At 44.0% G+C, this 23,869-nt stretch overlaps 1 pseudogene; it reads right to left on the bottom strand.

The window, feature by feature from the left end:
- Positions 1-351: 351 nt before the first annotated feature.
- Positions 352-23,103, bottom strand: LOC144341295 (MKI67 FHA domain-interacting nucleolar phosphoprotein-like; annotated as a pseudogene).
- Positions 23,104-23,869: the final 766 nt, after the last annotated feature.

Here is a 23,869-nt window from a genome sequence, read left to right as displayed (position 1 = left end):
ATACGTATAATAGTATAAACAGTATACACATGTATAGAATACAAAGCCTAAATTTTTTTTCTATATCTTTGGGGTTGAGGGTAACTTCTGTTTTCTTCTTTATTCTTTTTAGTGTTTTGCATGATTTCTATACCTGAGCTACTTAGGTTTTGCCATGAAGAAAGCAAAAACAAGGTATTTTTTAAATGATCACCATTAACATATGGAGTCCTGACCGTGTACTAGAAGCAGCCTTTGCTGTTTCCATGAACAAGAGTAAAAAGTGGACTGGCTAAGGGGCTGGATCCCAGTACCCGACCAAACCCGTAGCCTGATCTTTGGGTCCCGCTGCTCCCAAAAGGATCTCAGGGGTCAGAACTGCTGCTGGCCCTGACTCCCTGGTGTTCTGGTGCCTCTCGGATTCTCAGTGCTGACCCTCTGACCAAAGCCCTTGCTCCCGCCTGCTGGTTCGACTCTTCTCCTCGGCTTTCCCTTTAACCTGGGAAGAGCACACCAGGTGCCAGACACCAAGCTCAAAGCTGCACAAACCTTTTTGTCATCCTCAGAGCACCCTTATGAAGTATGTATTCAGCTTTACAAGCGGGGAAACTGAGGCCCAGAGAAATTAAAGCAACTTGCCCAAGGCCACAGAAGGGAGAAATGACTGACCTCAGATCTCTTCAGTCCCCAAGTCCATTTTCCTTCCCCCCAGTTCCATGGTTTTTAATGGTCACAGAACTGAGGCCACTGCATTCTCCAGCCTTTTTTCAGGCAGCCCAGCTGTCTCCGCCCTGGTTAACCCCTGTCCTGTAAGTGCCTCCCCCATCTTCTCATATGCCGTGCTCCAGACTCCTCCAGACACCACACCCGGCCTGTGTTTTCTTTTTTAAAGAAATCTCAAAGAAAATCAAAACTCATGGGGAAGGGGGAAAAAAATGAAGGGTGACCTGGGTTTTGAGAGTGAATGTTTATGTTGTGGGCTTGTCCCCTGTAACCTGGGGATACAGAGGGGCCAAGGACTGATGAATACTCTGTCTAAGGAACTGCCCTCCTAGTGCAGGGGGATAGAAATGAACACAAAGCTTTCAAGCCGTGCTAAGAGCTGTAAGGGAAATAAACAGGCCATAGAGTGGAGAGTGCAGCCGGGTCCGCTGCAGCTGCATTGTCTCTAGAGAGGTGACATTTGGAGTAAGATCTGAAGGGTGCAAAGGAGCCAGGCGTGGAAAACCCAGGGGCAGAGAATACCAGGCAGAGGAGCCCCAGGGGCCAAGGCCCCAGGCAAGAAGGAGCTGGGCGTGCTTGCAACCACCCCATGCACCTCCACCTGGCATCATACTGCAAGTGGGCCCTGCACGTGCTGGGCCATGCTGGCCACATGGACTCCAGGCTGAATTCCTCATGCATTGCCCTTGACCTCTTTAGGGGACAAGAGGACAAGAGTGGCAGAAGCCATCATGGTGATGGTGGTGACCCCACTCTTAGCACTGAGTCCTGCAGGCAGAGGGCCTTGCTCAAAAGCTGCATTTCTTGCCAGGTGGCTGAGAAACCCCAGGCGAAAACCTATGTGAACATATCAGTGACTTGGTCACTAGCGGCCAAATTAAACAGCTGGGCTTTGGGATGGTAAAGACACTGTAGACTCAGACTTGGAATGCCCTGGAATGCCCCAGATGCTCAGCCCCTGACCTCACACAGGCCTCAGCTCCTGTGTGGCCTTGCCAGAGGCTGCCTGACCCCATCCCTTCCCCCTGGCTTTTTTTCCTAGCACTCCCCAGCACCTGTTGTTTGCCACGCTTACCGGTGCTGGCTGCCTGTCACCTGCAACTGGATTGAGAACTCTATGGGACAGGAATACAGATTATCCTGCTGTTTTCCCTACTCCTAGAAGAATGTCTGGCACATTGCAGAACAAACAAAATTTCCAGTTTGCAAAAGCCTCCGTAGAAGTCTTATGCCCCTATGTGATTACTGAAAGAGAGCAACAAAAGAAACGACCATGCGAAGTCAAAAACAAAGTGTGCATCTAATGAGCAATTTTTTTTTTTATTGCGACGGAGTCTCGCTCTGTTGCCCAGGCTGGAGTGCAGTGGCACGATCTCGGCTCACTGCAACCTCCGCCTCCCGGGTTCACGCCATTCTCCTGCCTCTCCGAGTAGCTGGGTCTACAGGTGCCCGCCACCACGCCCGGCTATTTTTTTGTATTTTTAGTAGAGACGGGGTTTCACTGTCGTCTCGATCTCCTGACCTAGTGATCCACCCGCCTCGGCCTCACAAAGTGCTGGGATTACAAGCATGAACCACCGCACCCGGCCCTAATGAGCAATTTTTTTAAGGAAAAGGGAGTGGAGTGCCCGTCCTATGCCAGCCTCGTGCCTCGCAAAGTCTCACTCTCAGAATATCTCTGCAATGTGGCATTTCTGTCTGCATATGTGCAAGGAGATTTCAAAGTTATCAACTGATGTGCTTTCCCTGCACTCAGTAAAATGTTCCCTCATGCCCTGAGGGCTGTGCTGTCCAATCTCCATCTGACAACTCTGAGGGAGCACCCCCGCCTTGGGTGGTGGAGGTCACTGTGCAATCAGAGAACCAAAGTCTCACATTTATGTATTTTAAGCTCAAAGCCAATGACAAGTATAAAGCAGAAAAATTTTGATGTACACTTGGAAATCAAATTTCTCAGCTGCCCAGACTACAGAAGACCTTGCACGGTCTAGAGGCTGGAGGAAGAGGGCAGAGCTGAGCCAGCTGCCAGGACTGGGGCCCCATCTCTCGACAAGGGTGTGGATCCTCGCAGGAGCCATTTCAGGGGTGCACAGGGACCAGTCTCCATTTGAGGAAACCATCTCTGCCTACTACTTTTACTGAGGGTTCCCCAGTCTTCCCAGCCATGTCTGGGGAGGGCCATTCTCTAAGCCCCTCAGGACAAAGGGTGGACCCTAAACTGTGGGATAAAAGCACAAGAGGGAGAATGCAGAATGAGTTCAAGATCTCCTAGTGGTGGCATATTGTTCTTTTGTTTTGCATGGTTTACAGGTCAGAAAAACCAGACTCAGAAAAGTTAAATGGCTTCTACAGGCGATACAGCAAGTGATGGAAAAAGAGTTAGAACTCAGGTCTCTTTGACCCCAAGATTTCTGATATTTCTACCTCACTCAACTGCCTATATCAAGAGGTGGCACAGATCAAATCCATTTCCTACCAACAGAAAGGGGCAGTCATGGGCATTAGTGATATTTGAAGGGAAGCAGAAATTGAAGATTCACAGGGGGATGTGCCGGTGGTTTTCACATGACCACTAGAGGGCACCAGCGCCACACTGACCCACCCGTCCCGTTCTTGCAGGTGGGAAAGGGCTCCATCCAAGCGGGCTTTGAGAGTGAATGTTTGCGTTGTGGGCTTGTCCTCTGCACTCTGAGAGCTTGCTTTTTCCTGCCTTTATTTCTTTGTTCCAGTTCTAGTTCACTGCCCATCACACAGTAGATGTAAGAATAAGACTTGCTTGGGAGGCCGAGACTGGTGGATCACGAGGTCAGGAGATCGAGACCACCCTGGCTAACACGGGGTAACCCCGTCTCTACTAAAAAACACAAAAAATTAGCCGGGCATGGTGGCGGGCGCCTGTAGTCCCAGCTACTCGGGAGGCTGAGGCAGGAGAATGGTGTGAACCCGGGATGCAGAGCTCTCAGTGAGCCGAGATCGCGTCTCTGCACTCCAGCCTGGGGGACAGAGAGAGACTCCGTTTCCAAAAAAAAAGAAAAAAAAGAATAAGACTTACTGGCAAAGTTTCAAGTCCCCATGGAGGGGACACACATTAGACTCAAATCTCTCCAAATTTGATCTGGAACCACCTCCCTCAGCACTACCTAAGGTGACCCTGGCCATGAAGATTCTCAGGCCCCCAGCCCCATGGGACCAAAACTGGAGTAGAGCCCAGGAACCTGCATTTATACCAAGTGTGGAGGATTCTGAAGCCAAACGAACTTTGAGAACTGCTGCATTTCAGCCCTCAAAGCGCACGACACCTAAAGTCAGCCTTACCAAGTTACTGTAAGGACCAGGAGAATGTTTGCCCAAAACGGCACAACCACGTGTGGTGGGGACAGGATTCACCCCGAGGCCTGTGTGGTCCATGAGGCTGGTGGACCCGGCTGGGCTTTATGGGAGGTCTGGTGCCCCTGGTGGGGCATACCCATACACAGCACCCCTTGAAGAATGAGGTCCTCTTATTATATTTTAGTGTCAGTTGCCTCAAAAAGCCATGACTGTAGGACCCTATGAATTAGGTTTTTGTGAGGGAATTTTCCTTGGCACTTTTCCAGCCAAACTTCCGAGGTCTCTGAGCTGGGGGGTTAGAAATCAAATTAGGTTCTCTTTGGAATCAGAAACAAAGGCAAACTGGAAAGTGTTCAATGACTCCCTTTCACTTAGAAAATTTCCCAGGACCTTAGTGCTTGGCTGCCCAGTGTCCAGAGATCCCCTTTCTAGAACATTCCAATTAAGCCATTACCATTTCCGCAGTGTTATGAAAGCAGAGGCATGGACCTTGTCATTCACAAGAAAACAGTAGGTAAGTATGTTCTGAGTTTCAGATTTACTCTGAATACTTAGGAGAGGAGCTACAGAAAGAAAGAGCCTCAGTCATAAAAAAATAAAATAAAATAAAAAGAAAGCATGAGAGGGGAAGAGAGAGAAGGAAAGAAGAAATGGAGATCCATGAACAAAGGGCTGAAGGAGGTGTGGGAGCAACTCTACAAAGTGGGAACTATTTGGAACAAGAGCCCTGCACAGGGTTGCTGTGGATCCTGGAGCTGTGCCTCCAAGCTCTTGGGACACGTGAGCACATGTGACACAGAGACGGTCACGCTCATGGTTGTTACAGAAACAGGTGGTCTTGATATGAACACGCTGTCATCCCCACAGAGAAACAACCCACACCTGCCCATCTGCCATCTTGCTCCTGGGCTCTGAACTAGCCCAGAGGGCAAATATAGAAAAGAGACGAGGGTTGTCTTTGGTATTTTGAGGTGGTTTGGGCATTTTACTGGACTTTTTTTTTTTTTTTTTTTTTTTGCTCATTGTTAGAAGGTTTCAAGGAAACAGGATACATTGAAGAAAGTGGAAATGTTCAGGGAATGGAAAATTCCCTTGAAAACTCACCAGATATCTAAGGGCAGTCAGAAAGAGGGGGAATCAGATTGGGTTTCAGTGGAATCTGGTGGGTATAAATTATAGAGAAGCAGATTTGAATTCTACAAAATTGAGTTTAACAAAAATTATCAAGCATCTCTATAACCTCCTTTCCAGGGGCTGGGCCCATCCCTGATGACAAGGGGATGGTTTGAAGGGCTATATTGATAGACCATTTTAATAGTTATGGACTTATTTTAATGATAATGGGAGAATAATATAATTATACTTCTAATCTTTCACTTACAGTGCTGACACAAAGTTTATTTTTCAATAAATTTATATTTCAAGTTCATTGATTAAAAGAAACAGTAATATTCAAAATGGTACATAAAAGAAACAGTAATATTCAAAATGGTACATAGAAAGCACAAAAATAGTGAGGGCAGTAGGAGATTGATGAAATTTGGGAAACACTGAGCTACTGGTGTTGATTAGTCAGTATAGGCAGCTGCTATAACAAACAAGTCCCTCATCTCAGTGGTTGTGAGGGTCTGTTACATCACGAGCCTCCAAAAGCCACACCTCCCCATATTGAACTTTCACATAGCCCTCCTTCCTTGAATTAAGCTGGTCCTTTAACTTGCCTTAGCCCATAGAATGCAATGGAAGTGATGCTGTGCCCTTTCTTCCTTAAGAAGGCTTGGCAGGTTCCACTTTTGCACTCTTGGGAGACTCCACAGAAGTCTGGGTATGCTGGTAGAGAGGCCAGCGAAGGGTCCCGTGGAGAAGCCACAGAGAGGGAGAGAGGTCCTGTAACTACATGAAAAGAGAGAGAAGGCCAGTGTTCCAGTGTTCCAACTGGACCCAGCCCCCAGCCAACCCACCAGCTGATGATTAACCAGCAGCAGCAAGACCCACAGAGGAACTACCCAGCTAAGCCCAGCCTACATGCAGAATTGCATGTGTTTAAAAATGGTTGTTGGAAGCCACTAAGTTTTGATATGGCTTGTTACACAATAGACACTAATAATTAAAAGGTGTCTTGATGTGATAAATATAGTATTATGGCATAATAAAGATTGACTTCTCACTCATAGTATACCTCAATGTGGGCTAAGTGAAATGTTGCAGTCACTCAGGGATTCAGTATCCCTGCACACAGTGACTCTACCATCTTCTAGGATGGAAGGTGCTCGCCCAGGTTCTCTACACCTGACCACAGGTCAAAGGAGAGGGACAGTGTGAACAATTGTGTGGGAGGTTTGGGGGGCCTACTCTGAAAATGGCCTGCAATTTGGTGGGACACGAACTCAATTCCATGGTCTTACCTAACTGCAAGGGGGCTGGGAAATGTAATTGACACAAATGTGGCAAGAATAAAGAGGAGAAGCACAGATTTGGGGAGCCCTCCATCTCGCTACACATGTGATTAGAAGGCAAAACAAAATAAACAAATGGAAGCCTCTAATATAACTCAATGAGTGTTCTACTAGAGTATGAACAATTGGCTTTAGGGATGCCCTCAAGAGTGCAATTATTTTTGCATGGAGCCTGATATGGTTTGAATATAGATGTCCCTCCAAAATTTACATGTCAGAACTTAATTTTCCAGGTGATAGTATTAAGAGGTAGGGCAAGGTGATTAGGCCACGAGGACTCTGCCCTCATGAATGGGATTCACCTTCTTATACAGAGGCTTCAGAGTACTGCCTCCCACTTCTACCTCCCCACCACAGGAGACACAGCCTTTGTCCCCGCCAGAGGATGGAACAACAAGGCACCATAGTGGGTTGTTTGTCTGTTTGTTTGTTTGTTTGTTTTTGAGACAGAGTCTCATTCTGTTGCCCAAGCTGAAGGGCAGTGGTGCGATCTCGGCTCACTGCCACCTCCGCCTCCTGGGTTCAAGCGATTCTCCTGCCTCAGCCTCCAGAGTAGCTGGGACAACAGGCATGCAAAGCACCATTTTAAAAGGAGCGATGCCTCACCAGACGCCAAATCTGCAGGCACCTTATCTTGGACTCCCCAGCCTCCAGAAGTGTGAGAAATCAGTTTCCATTGTATATTGATTGCCCAGTTCTAAGCATTTTGTTATAGCAGCAAAAACAGACTAAGACAGGGCTGACAGTTAGTCAGCAAAATCTATGAAGCAGTGGTAGTATTTGACCTGGGCCTTAAAGGGTAAATAGGAATTTGCCAGGCAAGGAAGGGAAGGTGAATCTAGGCAGAGGGTAGAGAGTCATGAAAGAACACAGTATGCAAAGAAAGTAATAAAGGAAACAGAACCACGAAAATGACTAGGGCTAAGTTTGGATGACCCGGTTTGTGCCTCTGAATCGGGCTGCTCCAGAGGGACCCCTGGGTCTTGTAGTTACATAAACCTTTAAGCTTAAGGCATTTTGAGCTGGATTCAGCCATTTGTAAACCAAAGAACCCTGATGAATAACCCTTCCAAATATGACTATAGAATTCTTTATTTCTAAGTAAATAACATCCACCACACTACCCAAGGACAGTCCTCCAAAAGTATAGTGGAGAACAACTAAATAACATGATTACATCAAGCATTCTTCACAAAATTTTTATTTTATGTGTATATATTACACATACAATATACATGTATTATATATAGTACATATGTAATATACTGTATGTACAATGTATCCCCATAAGTATATATAATATACATATGACACATATATGACTGATATGGGTGCTTTAATTTCAACCTCATTTCAGGTTGGGAATTTACAATTAGATGCCAAAGGGGCCAGATGAAAAGTTCTAGAAGGTCATTGTGGGGCAATGGATTGGGGTGTTATCACAGCCCAAAATCTATCCTCAGATTTTCAGGTTTAAAAAAAAATGTTGTTTTTAATAATTTTACTCAAAGGAGATCTAATCAACAAAACTAATTCTACTAATGCTTGGTTATATGCCACTTATAATTAAACAATTGATACCAATTATTCTGACACATTTATCTATTTTCATCTTTATTTTTAAATGGTACTTTATTTTGATTTCCAACTTTTATTTTAAGCTCTGGGGTACATGCGCAGGATGTGCAGGTTTGTTACATAGGTAAATGTGTGCCATGGTGGTTTGCTGCACCTATCAGCCCATCACCTGGGTATTAAGCCCAGCATGCAGTAGCTATTCTCCCCGATCTTCTTCCTCCTCCCACCCCACACTGTCCAACAGTGTGTGTTGTTCCCTCCCCACTGTGCCCATGTGTTCTCATCATTCAGCTCTGATGTGTAAGTGAGAACGTGAGGTATTTGGTTTTCTGTTCCTGGGTTAGTTTGCTGAGGATAATGACTTCCAGCTCCATCCATGTCCCTGCAAAGGACATGATCTCATTCCTTTATATGGCTGCATAGTATTCCATGGTGTATGTGTACCACGTTTTCTTAATACAGCCTATCACTGATGGGCATTTGGGTTGATTCCATGTCTTTGCTATTGTGACTAGTGCTGCAATGGACATGGCGTGCATGTGTCTTTATAATATATATATATTATATTCCTTTGGATATATACCCAGTAATGGAATTGTGGGGTCAAATGGTATTTCTGCCTCTAGGTCTTTGAGGAATCACCACACTGTCTTCCACAATGGCTGAACTAATTGCACTTCCACCAACAGTGTAAAAGTGTTCCTTTTCCTCCACAACCTCACCGGCATATGTTGTTTTTAATAATAGCCATTCTGATGGCCGTAAGATGGTATTTCTTTTTCTTTTCTTTTCTTTTTTTCTTTTTTTTTTTTTTTTTTGAGATGGAGTCTCACTCTGTCAGCCAGGCTGGAGTACAGTGGCATGGTGGTCTCAGCTCACTGCAACCCCTGCCTCCTGGGTTCGAGCAATTCTCCTGTCTCAGCCTCCTGAGTAGCTGGGATTACAGGCATGTGCCACCACGTGCAGCTAATTTTTGTATTTTTAGTAGAAATGGGGTTTCACCATGTTGGCCAGGCTGGTCTCGAGCTCCTGACCTCAAGTGATCCACCCTCCTCTGCCTCCTAAAGTGCTGGGATTACAGGTGTGATCATGTTTCAAACTTCTAGAATTCATTAAAATAATAATCAATGCGAGTTAGAATGTTTTACAAAACAAATATTTTGTTTGTCAGAAAGAAATATGGCACATGTAGCCAGAACCACAAATCGTCTGTGCTCTGTCCATTGAAAAATCCTACTTCTACATCCTGGCTAACATGGTGAAACCCCGTCTCTACTAAAAATACAAAAAAATTAGCTGGGCGTGGTGGCGGGCGCCTGTAGTCCCAGCTACTCGGGAGGCTGAGGCAGGAAAATGGCGTGAACCCGGGAGGCGGAGCTTGCAGTGAGCCGAGATCGCACCCCTGCACTCCAGCCTGGGAGACAGAGCAAGACTCCGTCTCAAAAAAAAGAAAGAAAGAAAATCCCACTTCCAGGACGCAATACAAAGATGAAAACAAGTTAACAGTGTTTTTTAAAAAAGTGGGGGGGGGAGGGTGCTGGACGCAGTGGCTCACCCCTGTAATTCCAGCACTTTGGGAGCCAAGGCAGGTGGATCAGCTGAGGTCAGGAGTTCGAGACCAGCCTGGCAAACATGGTGAAACCCCGTCTCTACTAAAAAACATATATACAAAAATTAGCTGGGCGTGGTAGTGCACACCTGTAATCCCAGCTACCCGGGAAGCTGAGGCAGGAGAATAGCTTGAACCTGGGAAGCAGAGGTTAGAGTGAGCTGAGATCTCGCCATTAGACTCCAGCCTAGGTGACAAGAGCGAAACTGCGTATCAAAAAAAGAAACAAAAAAGGTCAACAAAGAAAACTTTTCACACCAAAGTTAAATAGAAAATATTAAACACAACAAAAACCAATGATTGCATTTATACTGCAACAAAGACTAAACAAATGGCTGGGCACCATGGCTCACACCTGTAATCCCAGCACTTTGGGGGGCCAAGCCTGAGCTCAGGAGTTTGGATTGCCTGAGCTCAGGAGTTTGAGACCAGCCTTGGCAACATGATGGAACCCCGTCTCTACTAAAAATACAGAAAATGAGCTGGGTGCAGTGGTGGGCGGCTGTAACCCCAGCTACTCAGGAGGCTGAGGCACGAGAATTGCATGAACCTAGGAGGCGGAAGTTGCAGTGACGAGATCGTGCCATTGTACTCCAGCCTGGGTGATAGAGTGAGACTCTGTTTCAAAAAAAAAAAAGAAAAGAAAAAGAAGAAAGACTACACAAGAAATCTAAATATGCCTTAGAATAAGTAACAAGAAAACAAAAAGATATTAAGAAGTGTTGGAGCAGGTGTGATGGCTCACGACTGAAATTCCAGCACTTTGGGGAAGCTAAGACAGGTGGATCGCTTCAGTCCAGGAGTTTGAAACCAGCCTAGGGCAACATGGCAATACCCCATCTCTACTAAACATACAAAAGTTAGCCAGGTGTAGTGGGTCACACCTGTGGTCCCAGCTACTCAGAGGCTGAAGGGGGAGGATTGCTTGAGCCTGGGAGGCGGAGGGTGCAGTGAGCCATGTTGGTACCACTGCACTCCAGCCTGGGCGACAGAGTGAGACCCTGTCTCAAAAACAAAACAAAACAAAAAAAGTGTTGTTATAAATGCCACCAATTTATATGAAGTTCCTGAAATTCTGATTTCTGCTAATATTATTTGTGGGATTAAAAAAAAAAATCCACACTTAAAAGCAACACACCAATAGAGGCAAGCAAACCATGTTTTGCACAAAACAACTATCAATGGCAATGGCACATGGATCTCCCTTTTCAGAACGCTGAGATTCTCAGTGCCCTTACCCTAAGGGCTTCCTGCAGACAACGTAACTATCAGAATCACATGGAGGAGATCAGAGCCTGAAAGGATACTTGAGAATTTTTTTATTTCAACCTTCTTCGTTTTATACAGAGAGAAAACTGAAATTCAGAGAGTTCTGATTTCTCAAGGCACACTACTAGTCAATAAACACCCAGAGCCAGAAACTAGATGTAACTCAGTGTTATTTTACAGCTTTAAAAGTTCCTCTCTGCTGGTAAAGCTTACAACCTGACAATAACATAATATATACACACAAATACAGTTATTTCCAAAATAGATTTGGAGGGGGCAGACCCTGTATTTTCACAATTTATGATTTTTATTTTTATTTTTATTTTTATTTTTTTTTTAGAGAGTCTTGCTCTGTCACCCAGGCTGCAGTGCAGTGGCTCCATCTCGGCTCACTGCAAGCGCCCCCTCCCAGGTTCACACCATTCTCCCGCCTCAGCCTCCTGAGTAGCTGGGACTACAGGCGCCCACCACCACACCCGGCTAACTTTTTTGTATTTCTTAGTAGAGATGGGGTTTACCATGTTAGCCAGGATGGTCTCTATCTCCTGACCACATGAGCCACCCAGTTTGGCCTCCCAAAGTGCTGGGATTACAGACATGAGCCACCACGCCCGGCCTCTATGATTTATTTTTAAGAACTGCAAAATATGTCTCCAGTATTCCTAACAGGATGTCATTAACCAATTTCCGTAGTGGGTTGGACATCTAGGTTGCTTCCAACTATCTGCTTTTATAATTATCCATTATAATGGTGGAAAAATTGGAAGCAACCTAAATGTCCAGCAATACAGACATTAATTCTCTATAAAGTAACTGTCAAATACCCAAATAAAAGACATTAAAGACCCAGAAGTGTGGCTAATTGAGCAAAAATACGTTAAAGACCATTTCGGGTCAGACGCAGTGGCTCACGCCTGTAATCCCAGCACTTGGGGAGGCTGAGGCGGGCGGATCACTTGAGGCCAGGAGTGTGAGACCAGCCTGGCCAACATAGTGAAACCACATATCTAGTAAAAATAGAAAAATTAGCCGGGCATGGTGTTACATGATTGTAATCCCAGCTACTGGGTGGCTGATGCACGAGAATTGCTTGAACCCAGGAGGCAGAGGTTGCAGTGAGCCAAGATCATGCCACTGCACTCCAACCTGGGCAACAGAGTGTGACTCTGTCTCAAAAAAAATAAAGACCGTTTTGTCCAGTATAAACTCTTTCAAAATGTATACTCAAGCAGAGAGAAGTTTAGAAATGTCATCAATTATAATTTCAGGAAAGAATTCTAAGATGACTTTTTTTGGTTATCTGCTTCCCCCCCCCGCTTTTTATTTTTTGGAGACAAAGTCTTGCTTTGTCACCCAGACTGGGGTGCAGTGATACGATCAGGGCTCACTGCAACCTCGACCTCCCAGACTCAAGCAATCCTTCTACCTCATTCTCCTGAGTAGCTGGGACTACAGGTGCACGCCACCAGACCTGGCTAATTTTTGTATTCCTGTATGTTTTGCAGAGATGGGGTTTGGCCATGTTACCCAAGCTAGTCTCAAGCGATCCACCCACCTCGGCCTCCCAGAGTGCTGGGATTACAAGCGTGAACCATGTGTGCCGGCCTACGTTTTCTTTTCTATAATGACCATGACCATGGATTTCAAGTACCAACATTTTTCTAACAATAATGTTTACAAAGCATACTATGAAAAATATGCAGAGAAAAAAATAGAAAATTGTAAAAAATCATCTATCACTAGTTTTTGTTTTTGTTTTTTAAAGGCAAGGAAGAAACAAAATAGAGTGTTCAGGAAAACAGTTACTTCCACTTCGTATTTCTCTGGTGAACTAATTAGGAACTCTAAAAAGTTCCAGGAGTAGAATCACGGGGTCAGAGTACCCTGGCTTTAACTTCTGGTTCATGGGGTCAGAGTACCCTGGCTTTAACTTCCAGTTCACGGGGTCAGAGTACCCTGGCTTTAACTTCTGGTTCCGAGAATCCTGACTACTGACATTGTCCGCAACAAGGTCTTTGACAACATGAGCAACTCTCACCTTAAAGCATTTCTCATCTGACATTAGCTGCTCGGCTTTCTGCTGATACATTGACTCCAGGAGGCTCCTTGAGTTCTGTGTGTTTGGCTGGCCTCCGGTGGTCCCTTTATTATTTTCTGCCAGGTAAAGGTCAGTCACCTGCACACAGATCTCATCACTCACGATATGCTGCAGCTGGAATCAAACAAAGGCAAGTTGTTAGTGAACACAGAAAACATTTCTCCATTATACAGTCAACGTTCCTTTCACTGATCCAGTCACTTAACTCAAAAAAGAATTTTTTTTTTTTGGCTGCAATTTTAGAAAATTAATCACACAAACCACTATATCATTTTCTTGGAGAATAATCAAGCCAAGATTTTCAACCATATCAGTGGCCCATTTTAAAACTTACATATCTATTTAAAATAAAAATGATAGAGAACTCAGGTTAATGTACTGTTTATTTAAAATTCTAAGGATCTTTAAATAATTTTCCGTGGGTCATATTTTTATTGCATTTTAAAGTCATTTACAATTTGCTTTCACACATATTCTCTCTCATTTGATCCTCACAACTGCCCTGGGAAGCAGGTTAGGGAGGGAGTTGGGGCCTGTTAGAAAACAAATTTACACAATGCATACGAAAGCTCACTGTGAGCTGGGTGAGGAAGGGAGCCTTGGAGAATCATGAATGCATGATTGTCTATATTCCCAGCCCAACCACAAAGCCTGAAACTGATTAGGTATTTAAGATATAGCTGCTGAATTATTGCCTAGGGGTGCTCAGCTGAAGAAGCAGGGTTGGGACTAACAGTCAAGCTTCCTGACTTCTAGCCCAATACTTTTCCAAACATACCACCTATTTTTCTATATCTGATAGAAAGTATAGTGCTTAAGTTGTACATAATGTTAACGCACTTTCAATACAGACCAATCATAATTGATTATGAGTAGCTTTTGTGACAGTTTTAGGGAACTACTGACTAGAAAGTTGAACCTTCCAGAGCTCCCATTCTCATGTCATATGCTATTTCTATTCTGAAATAAAAATTCTTCCAAATGAAACTTTATCCATGAAAATGACAGAGAAAATAGATACAATAAGAAAGCAAAATGTTAATTTCAATAACAATTTGTCTATTTTACTTTAAAATTATCATAACCAGCAAGCCATTCTATTTTTAGGAAGATACATTCTTTTTGACATGTTAGGAACTATGATAACTATTTATTCTTAACTTTAAGTCCTAAATGACCAGTATGTGTATTAGTAGATAACTGGACACACAGCAAGGTCAGAAGGGTGACCGAGTGTGGCAGAAAGGGCAGTATCTCCAGCAACTGCAGATGGATAAATGACAATGAGTCCAGATAATGGATTCTGATACCACCATTAAAATTATGCTTATGAGTAATGATAACACAGGGAAATCTTAAGATACAGTGTTTTAGACAGAAAAAAAGGCAAGGTGAAAAAAATATATGGGAAACAGGACTTCAATCATGCATATAGATGCTTCTACTTTAAATCTTTTTTTTTTTTTTTGAGAAAGGGTCTTGCTCTGTTGCCCAGGCCAGAGTGCAGTGGCATTGTGATCTCAGCTCACTGCAGCCTCAACTTCCTGGGCTCCAGCAATCCTCCCACCTCAGCCTCCTAAGTAGCTGGGACTACAGGCATGTGCCACCACACCCAGCTAATTTTTTGTATTTTTAGTAGAGATGGGATTTTGCCACGTTGGCCAGTCTGGTCTCGAACTCTTGAGCTCAAGTGATCCGCCTGCCTCAGCCTCCCAAAGTGCTGGGATTACAGGCGTGAGCCACCACCTCCACTTTATACTTTCTTGTTGAAGTAGACTGTATTCGTGATTCCCCACCCACACCCTCTTTTTGGATATCTAGCCCCTCCTCAAGTCTTTGGAAAGGGCAGCACTGCAAATCCAGGGACAACTAGGGAACTCCCACCCCCACTGCTAGGCAGATCAGATTCTCTATCCTGCTAATCGGAAATGACACAGACAGTGTTCGATAGATTTTTTGCAGAGGATCATCTGTATGGAAAGATCCAGTAACACTGGGATCAGGGGTACTGCCAGGGCAAGTCAAAGCCTCAGAGGCTGGAGAAGCCTGGACCATCTGCAGAGCAAGGCACAAGCATGGAGCAGAAATCCAGAGTGAAGGGATGCAGGAGAGAAAAATAACCTCCCAGCCCAGTCCTTCCATACTGTGGTCATATTTTGAGTTCTGTACTTAGATGCCTGTGAGATTGCCTATTGTATTCTTAATACAAATCCCTCTTAAGCCAGCCTAGAATAGGTTAAGATAAATATAATGACTTGACTTGGCTGGAGTGCCGTGGCGCGATCACGGTTCACTGCTTCCTTAACTTCCTGGGCTCAGGTGATCCTCCCACTTCAGCCTCCCAAGTAGCTGGGACTCCAGGCATGAGCCACCACGCCCAGCTAATTTTTTGTATTGTTTCTTATCAAAATGTTGTATTTTTCAGAAGAAATCTTATATATAATATATTGAAAACCACTGATTGCTTTTCCTTTGTCTTTTTTCTGTGAATGTGTGAGTCCTTTGTATTTCTTCTTTTACACAGGATATGGGCTGTTTGAAAAGTATTTCATTTTCTTCATTATCATCATTCATTTCAGCCACTTCAGATTTTCATCTCCCCAAAAATGTTGATGTACAAACCGGCGTGGGGCCCTGGGTATCCACAGTCTTCCCAGGAGTGTCAGGAGCGCCTAAAACCTTTTTCTTCGTCTTACGTAAAACCCGGCCTTTTGTAGATGTCCAATAATTTGATTTTGAAGTACTTTCCGTTTTCTGTAAAATCAAAGAAGGAAAATCATAATCAATTCTTTTTAAGTTATTTCTTCCCGAGTGATCTTTCCTTCTTTTTAAATCGCCCCTCCATCCGCAGCTTTTGTGTAAGTGCCGATTCTGATTATACCGTTTCACTGATGGATCTGATGGCTGTTTAAATGGAATATTCCAGTCTTTAAAGAGTTCTTTCTGTACTTTTTCGGGTGGCATAAAATGACAGGCCAAGAGTCTTTCACCAAACAGGTAGTTGTTCATTGTTTCAGCAACTATCCTCGCAACAGACTCAGACTCAAACTCCACAAACGCATAGCCTTTGCTATTTCCCGTCCTTTTATTTGGGAATAGTCTGAACCTTGTGACAGTGCCACACGGGGAGAAATAGGAAAGGATCTGGGTTTCTTTAAGTCGGTTAGGTAGGTGGCGCACACAGACCACGCCAGGAGTAAGTTGTTCTTGATTTTTCAGCAGTTATGCTCTTGCGAACCTGCCCCCACCTCCTTCTGAAACTCGGCATCTACCTGCGGGGTCAGCGACAGGATTGGCCCAGCCAGGCGGAAAAGGCCGCCGCGCCGAAAGCGGCCGACACCACCTCCAGGCTGCGCTCCCGGAAACGCCCGCTTTTTTGTATTTTTAATACAAAAGAGGTTTCACCATGTTGCCCAGGCTGCTCTAGGTAACTCCTGGACTCAAGCGATCTGCCTGTCCTGGACTCCCAAAGTGCTGGGATTACATGCATGAGCCACCGCACCTAGCCTGGACTTTGAAATAAGTTGTATATCCAGTCAGCAGTCAACCCTGGGGGAACAGCAAAGATGAGGAGAAAGAGAGAAGAGATACCTCCAATTAAAGGAGTTAAGAAGAGACGCTTGAACTTATTTTTTTATTTTTATTTTTTTAACTCAGTCTTGCTCCGTCGCCCAGGCTGGAGTGCAGTGGCACAATCTCAGCTCACTGCAAGCTCTGCCTCCGGGGTTCACGCCATTCTCCTGCCTCAGCCTCCCAAGTAGCTGGGACTACAGGCGTCTACCACCGCGCCCGGCTAATTTTTTTGTATTTTCAGTAGAGACAGGGTTTCGACGTGTGTTAGCCAGGATGGTCTCCATCTCCTAACATGATTCGCCCGCCTAGGCCTCCCAAAGTGCTGGGATTACAGGCGTGAGCCACTGCACCCGGCCTGAACTTGGGTTTTAAAGTCACTGCAGGCTGGCACAGTAGTCCCAGCACTTTGGGAGGCCAAAATGCGTGAACTTCTTGAGCCTAGAAGTTTGAGACCAGTCTGGGCAACATGGCAAAACCCTATTTGTACAAAAAAGATACAATAAATTAGCCAGGCGCAATGGCACCTGTGGTCCCAGCTACTCAGGAGGCTGAGGTGGGAGGTTGAGGCTGCAGTGAGCTGAGATCCACCACTCCTCTCCAGCCTAGGCGACAGAGTGAGACCCTGTCTTAAAAAAACAAAAACAAAAACAAAAGTCACTGTTTTGGGGTTTTCTGGATGAAAACTTTATTTCCATTCAAAAAAAAAAAGAGTGGAGACAGTATGTATTACTGATTCAAAATTGTAACCAGATGCTCAGAGTAAGTAATTGTATCTATCGTTTCAAAAACCAACCTCAGGATTATTAAAAGTTAGTTTTATTGGATTTCTTTTAAGCTGTGCTGAGTCACTCAGGTCTGTCACTTCCAGGCCCATATTTTACTACATTGTAACCCTATTGGGAAGGAAAGCTGCAACTAAGATTATGATCCATCCTGAGATGAAAAGTTTCACACATATACACCACACATACCCCCCAACACAGTCTGATGACACAGTGACCCAACCTTAGGCAAAAGGGTACCACTGCCAGCAAATGCATTGTCTTTATTTCTTCTAATTTTTTTCCTTTATTTCTCTAAAAGCAGCAAATTCATTTAACATTTTATTGAGATTCTCAACTGCTGCCATTTGGTTTGTATAGAAAATTGTTTACAAAGTAATTTTTTTCCATTTTTGATATTTTAATGAAAATTATGTTCTTCAGTTTTAAAGCCCTGTCCTCTCTCAAAGAAAGATTAATTACAAACTACCAGGTAATGATTATTTAGGAAAATAACAAAAGCAAAAACAGCTTTTAAACACTTGTGAAACAAGGGTAAGGGTCCAAAGTCAAGACCTTCTGTGCTCAATGGAGGTGCTAGGCTGCCTGGGGACACCATCAGCACTTCACCACCCACAACATCCTCAACAGCTGGGAGCCATGCACGGACCTGGGAGACTTCCTGTTCCACAAGCTCCACTCTCTTTTGCCCCTCTACCCTTGCTGTTGAGCCTCCCCTCCAAATCTGCCTAACAAAGGCAGCGGAATCTTTAATACTGTTTGGCTTTGTCCATGGAGACAGGATACTCTAGAAAGTTGAGAGGCTCCCTGGTCCAGCCTGGGGAAGGAAAAAATATACAACGTAGCATGGATGGGTTCACTTTCTAGTCCACTCAGACACATGCTAATACTTATTAAATGGATGTATCAGATGCTTCAAAAGTCCATACCTGTAGTAGTACAAAAGTTGCTTGTGAAAAAGAAGCTGCAAAATGATAAAAATGTCTGCAGCAGTTCAGGCTCGTGATGACAAAGCTGGTTCTGATAAGCAGTTATTGTGACAAGCACAGCAGCTTCCCGTGTAAGTCCTGTGTTCAAAGGGTTTCATTGAGACCACAGGAAGCTGGAATCCAGATTTAAAAGGCTCTCTGCTGACAAAATGTGGTATATCCATCAATGGACTTCTACTCAGTAATGAAAGCAACAAACTACCAAAACTTCATATGTCATGGACCAACCTCAAAAACATTAGCTAAGTAGAAAAGCCAGACACGAGACTGCATATTGTTTAATTCCATTGATTTGAAATGTCCACGAGAGGCAAATTTATAGAGACAGAAATGGGCTGATTTGCCTCAAGAGGCAGGGATTCAAGCTCTCTAGACTACATGTGATACATACATGAGAAAAAATAAGGAGAAGAAAAGAAATCAAAACATAAATAAATGAAAATAATACTTCTCCTGGATTATAAAGAAAATCACATTCTTTTTGTAATAATTTGGAAGACAAAATATAAAGAAAAATCTTTAATTTCGACACTCAAAACATTCTGGTTTGTTGCTTTTTATACTTTTTATGCATATAAACATTTTAAAAAGTAGAATCATAATACATAGTCTTTTGTCACTTACTATGTTTTGGTCATATTTCTATGGCAGTAAATATATCCTTGGCATCATCGTTATACTAGTTGGATGTATATTAAGTTAATCATTGCCTCCCCAGAGGTAAATTTTCTTATATGTACATTTTAATTGACTCAAGCAAGCATTTCTGGACTGAATTTATAGAAGTAGAATTTCTGGAGGAAAATAACATGAAACAATTTTAGGGTTTTTAATAGAAATTTTCAAATTATCCTGCAGGAAAATTGGTTCAGTTTCTACTCCCACCAACAGGGACAGAGCTCCAGTTTCCCCCTTCCATTTGTCCTCCTTGCTGGTCTTTAATCAGAAAATCTCATTGTTTTTGTTACATTTCTTTGGTTTCTAGTGCTTTTGAACCTTTTTAATATGTTTATTGGCCATTTTTATTGTTGTGGGAAGCACCTGTTTCTCTATTGCCTATTTTCTGACCAAGCTCTCAAGTCACATTTCACTTAATTTTTATCCTGCTGATTGAAAATATTTTAACTTAGCGATTTTAATGTAAACTGGAGCAGGGCAGACTGTAATCATCTAGGTCTTGCTCTGTCACCCAGGCTGGAGTGCATGATCATAGCTACCGCAGTCTGGAACTCCTGAGCTCAAGTGATTTTCCTACCTCAGCCTTCCAAGTAGCTAGGACTACAGTGCGTGCCACCATGCCCAGCTAATTTTTAATTTTTTTTGTAGAGATGTGAATTTGCTATGCTGCCCAAGCTGATCTTGAACTGCTGACTTCAAGTAATCCTCCCACCTTCGCTTGCCAAAGTACTGGGATTACAGGCATGAACTACTGCTCCCAGCTGAGAGCTCACTTTTATTTGCTAGTGGTGTTCTTAGTATCTTTTCATATTTGAGGCTTCGGTGCTAGTGCTGAAGTATTACACTCACCATCCAAGGCTTACAGGACTTTTGTTTTAATATGGAACCGATGGAACTGTTTAGTTCTGCATCTTTGCAGGTATACAAAATGTGCCTGCCAGGACTCTGCTTTATATCCATTGAAAGCAAGAAGTAATACAGTAAAAGTTTGTCTGGCTAGAGGCTTTGAAAGAATGGACTATTCTGGTTTAATTCTGTTAACTTGGAAGTATGAAGGTGAAAAAAATTCAAAACTTAAATTTCCTGTTGAATGCAATTTGAAAATATAGCCAATGATTTCACTTTTCTTTTCTGGTAAGTTTGGACATTCTGATCTACTTGGTGTTTTATTACAGAATTCCTAGCGTGCCTGAAGATCCTTTTCTAAAACTTTAGATGTAAGAGAATGTAAATGGTATTGTATTAAGGGAGGACACCACCCCTCATATCGTCTTATGCCCAATTTCTGCCTCCAAAGAAAGAAGTAAAAACTAAAAGGCAGAAATGAAATCCACAGGCAGACATCCTGGCACCGCTCCCTGGGCCTGGTAGTTTAAGATGGACCCCTGACCTAATTGGTTCTGTTATCTGTAGATTACAGACATTGTATAGAAATGCACTGTGAAAATCCCTATCTTGTTTTTTTCCAGTCTAATTACCGGTGCATTCAGCCCCCAGTCACGTACCCCCTGCTTGCTCAATCGATCACAAACCTCTCACATGCACCCCTTTAGAGTTGTGAGCCCTTAAAAGGGACAGGAATTGCTTACTTGGGGACTTGGCTCTTGAGACAGGAGTCTTGCTGATGTCCCCGGCCAAATAAACCCCTTCCTTCTTTAACTCAGTGAGGAGTTTTGTCTGCAACTCGTCCTGCTACAGTATGAGATGAGGCTGGATGAGAACTGATACTTGTAAATATACTTTTTAGACTAAATCTCTGATTGTCACTTGTTTTCTTATTTAACTTATAAAAATAAAACACATTGGGTGGAGGGTGGGAGTAGGAAGGAGATTTATGTCTTCTAATTGCATGTCAATGTTTCATATCAAGACAGAACATACAGTACCCCTGGCTTTGGACCTACAGAAGGAAACACATTTTGCTATCTGCTGTATGCCAGAGATCCTAAACACCTGGAGGGATTACTGCAGCACAGATTGCTGAGCGCTACTCCGGAGTTTCTGATTCATCAGGTCCAGGGTGGGGCCTGAGAATTTGCACTTATAAAAAGTTCTCAGGTGCTGCTGGTGCTGCTAATCCAGAGACTACACCTTTGAGTGCCACTCTTGTCTACTAACTGTAAATTGTAGAACTCCAGAAAACATCTTAGTTTGGTCTGGGATAAGAAGCACACAGGTTATGGAGCAAATGATGAAAGATTCAACCCTTGATCCCAGCCTACTCTGGAATTCAGGTAACAAGCAATACACTGTGACATAACACAATTCTTGGTTTTCATGATTCCAAATAATAGCCAAGTATCAAGTGAGAAATTCAGTATCATTTGCAAGGCTTAGAGAGGCCAGGTGATTCTCGAAAAATGGGCCTTGTATTTGTTTTAAACCGGTAAAGAACTTTGAGTGCTTATTAAATTGAAACCTTTGTGTTTTTATTTTATTTTATTTTATTTTATTTTATTTTATTTTATTTTATTTTTTGAGATGGAGTCTTGCTCTGTCACCCATACTGGAGTTCAGCGGCATGATCTTGGCTCACTGCAACCTCCGCCTCCCAGGTTCAAGTAATTCTCCTGCCTCAGCCTGCTGAGTGACTGGGATTACAGGCACCCACCACCACGCCTGGCTAGTTTTTGTATTTTTAGTAGAGACAGGGTTTCACCATGTTGGCCAGGCTGGTCCTGAACTCCTGACCTCAGGTGATCCACCCACCTTGGCCTCCCAAAGTGCTGGGATTACAGGTGTGAGCCACTGCACCAGACCCAAAAGCTTTGTGTTTTTAAAGATATTAGATATGTTTCTTGTTTAAAAAAAAAAAAATCTTAACAATAATGTAGGAAAATAAGAGAAATATTTGTCCAAAAAAGGGAAATCATAGTGATTATTTTATCTTATTGGAATATTGAATAATATAGTCTGCTTCATTAATCATCAAGCATGCTATGGATTTTTCATTTTTATAGGATTTGTATCTCAATTGAGCTAATACTGGTAATTCTTGTACTCTGTTTGAAGGTGAAAAATATAGGCCAAACTCATAGACCTTGCGTAGAAGCTGGATAATAAAGACAGCTCTGGAGGACCACATACACACACACAGACACACATATATATAAAGCATACACACATATATTTTTTAAAGTTTTAAAGCTTTTAAAGCAAAAGCTGGCCCCTGCCCTCTCCCAGAGTGGGTGGGGACAGTGGTTTCATGGTCAGCTTTCCTTGTGATACCACAGGTCCCTCTGGACATGCTGCTGCCTGGCCACGCCTTCTTTTGCTTTCATCTTTCTCATTGACCAATGGGCTTGGATCATTAAGGCCACACCCCTATTCTGCATTCTAGTGGGGCCCTGGTTACGCCTCCTCTGGCTCAGTCACACAGCTGCCTGGTAGGTGACTGGAGGTATTTGGCAGTCATTGCTGGGATTTTGCTGATATGGCACCAACCCTGCCTGCCTTCCCACCTCATGATGGCTGAAGAAACTCAACAGAGCAAATTGGCTGCAGCCAAGAAAAAGGTGAAACACACCAGGTCGTGGTCCCCCAACCCAGCCACAAATCCCCTCCAATGGCAAGACCGCTACCAGAGTCCGTACCACTCCTGAGGCACACCAGGCTGGGCCCCCCAACCCTGGCACCTCTGGGTTCCCCCCACCAAAGTCTTGTCAGTCAGACCTGCCCCTTCAGCAAGCAGCCCAAGCCCTGCCCTTGCCAGTCACCACAGGATGACTTTGGGTGGGTGACTCCTGGGGCCCCCCAGTCCATATTCGGCCCTTACCTCCCACTGCCCAAAGTCCAACCTCCCTAGGTTCTTTGGGCTGATGTCTCCAAGGACCTGGGTCCCCCAGCCAAAGCCCCTGCCCTCGCCAGTCACCCTGGGTGACTTTGGGCTGGTGACATCTGGGGCTCCCTGCTGCAGTCTCTGCCTCTCATCCTGCTGCCCCAATCCTGACCTCCCTAGGCTCTTTGGGCTGGTGTCTCCAAGTACCTGGTTCCTAGCCCTGTGTCCTCCTCCCCGACTGTGAATCAGTGACTCAGGCATTGTGCTGATGTGGCTCCCCCCTCCCCAGGAGGAGTGGAATGTAGTGATGTCACTGTCCCCTTAGGAACTGTCGTTACTGCTCCAAGACTGGCCTTTGATCTTACAACCTAGTCCCCTAAGTGTTCTCACCCCATTTCTGGCTCCTCTGCTAGAAGCATAAATTTCCAGCCAGAAGGGGAATGGGGACTATGGGACACGGGAGTGAGAGTTTTCAGGCTGCCTTAATCCCTTAACATAGACATTGACAGTGTGAAAAGCCTGCACTTCCCCCATGAGCTCAAAACATTAACAGTATCTCTGGGTGGCAATGGGAGAATGGGTCTGGTTTGGTTTTCTCCCAGACTTCTACTCTCCAGAGATACTTTAACATTTTTTTCTGAGTTTTTCACCTCATATTCTAATTCTCCATGGTTCTGGGACCAGACTGCCCTTCAGTCAGTGGTCTCTGGAGTGAGAGCTGCTCATCTTCTGTGGAATAGATCTTGAGAAACTGAACTTGACAGCTTGAATTTTCCTCATATCATCTCAACCTGGGGTACTTTGAGTGCCACAGGATAAATGTGAGACGTCTTTCTGAAGCATCAGTTTCCCTTGATTCTCTTGAAAGAGAAAAAACATTAATATACTTAGGGATGACAGTCAGATAGGTTTCTAAGAACCTCTCTGAAATGAGACCTCTCTGAAATGAGGCTTAAGTTGTTCTCTTTCTGATAAATTCCCAGCTTTAAGAGAAAGGCTGCTTTCTGCCATGAGGACACATTGATAT

This window comes from Macaca mulatta, chromosome 6 (genome assembly GCF_049350105.2).
Source record: "Macaca mulatta isolate MMU2019108-1 chromosome 6, T2T-MMU8v2.0, whole genome shotgun sequence".
NCBI classification, from domain to species: domain Eukaryota; kingdom Metazoa; phylum Chordata; class Mammalia; order Primates; family Cercopithecidae; genus Macaca; species Macaca mulatta.
The sequence above is the reverse complement of the archived record's forward strand: the minus strand, read 5'-3'. Positions and strand labels throughout refer to the sequence as shown.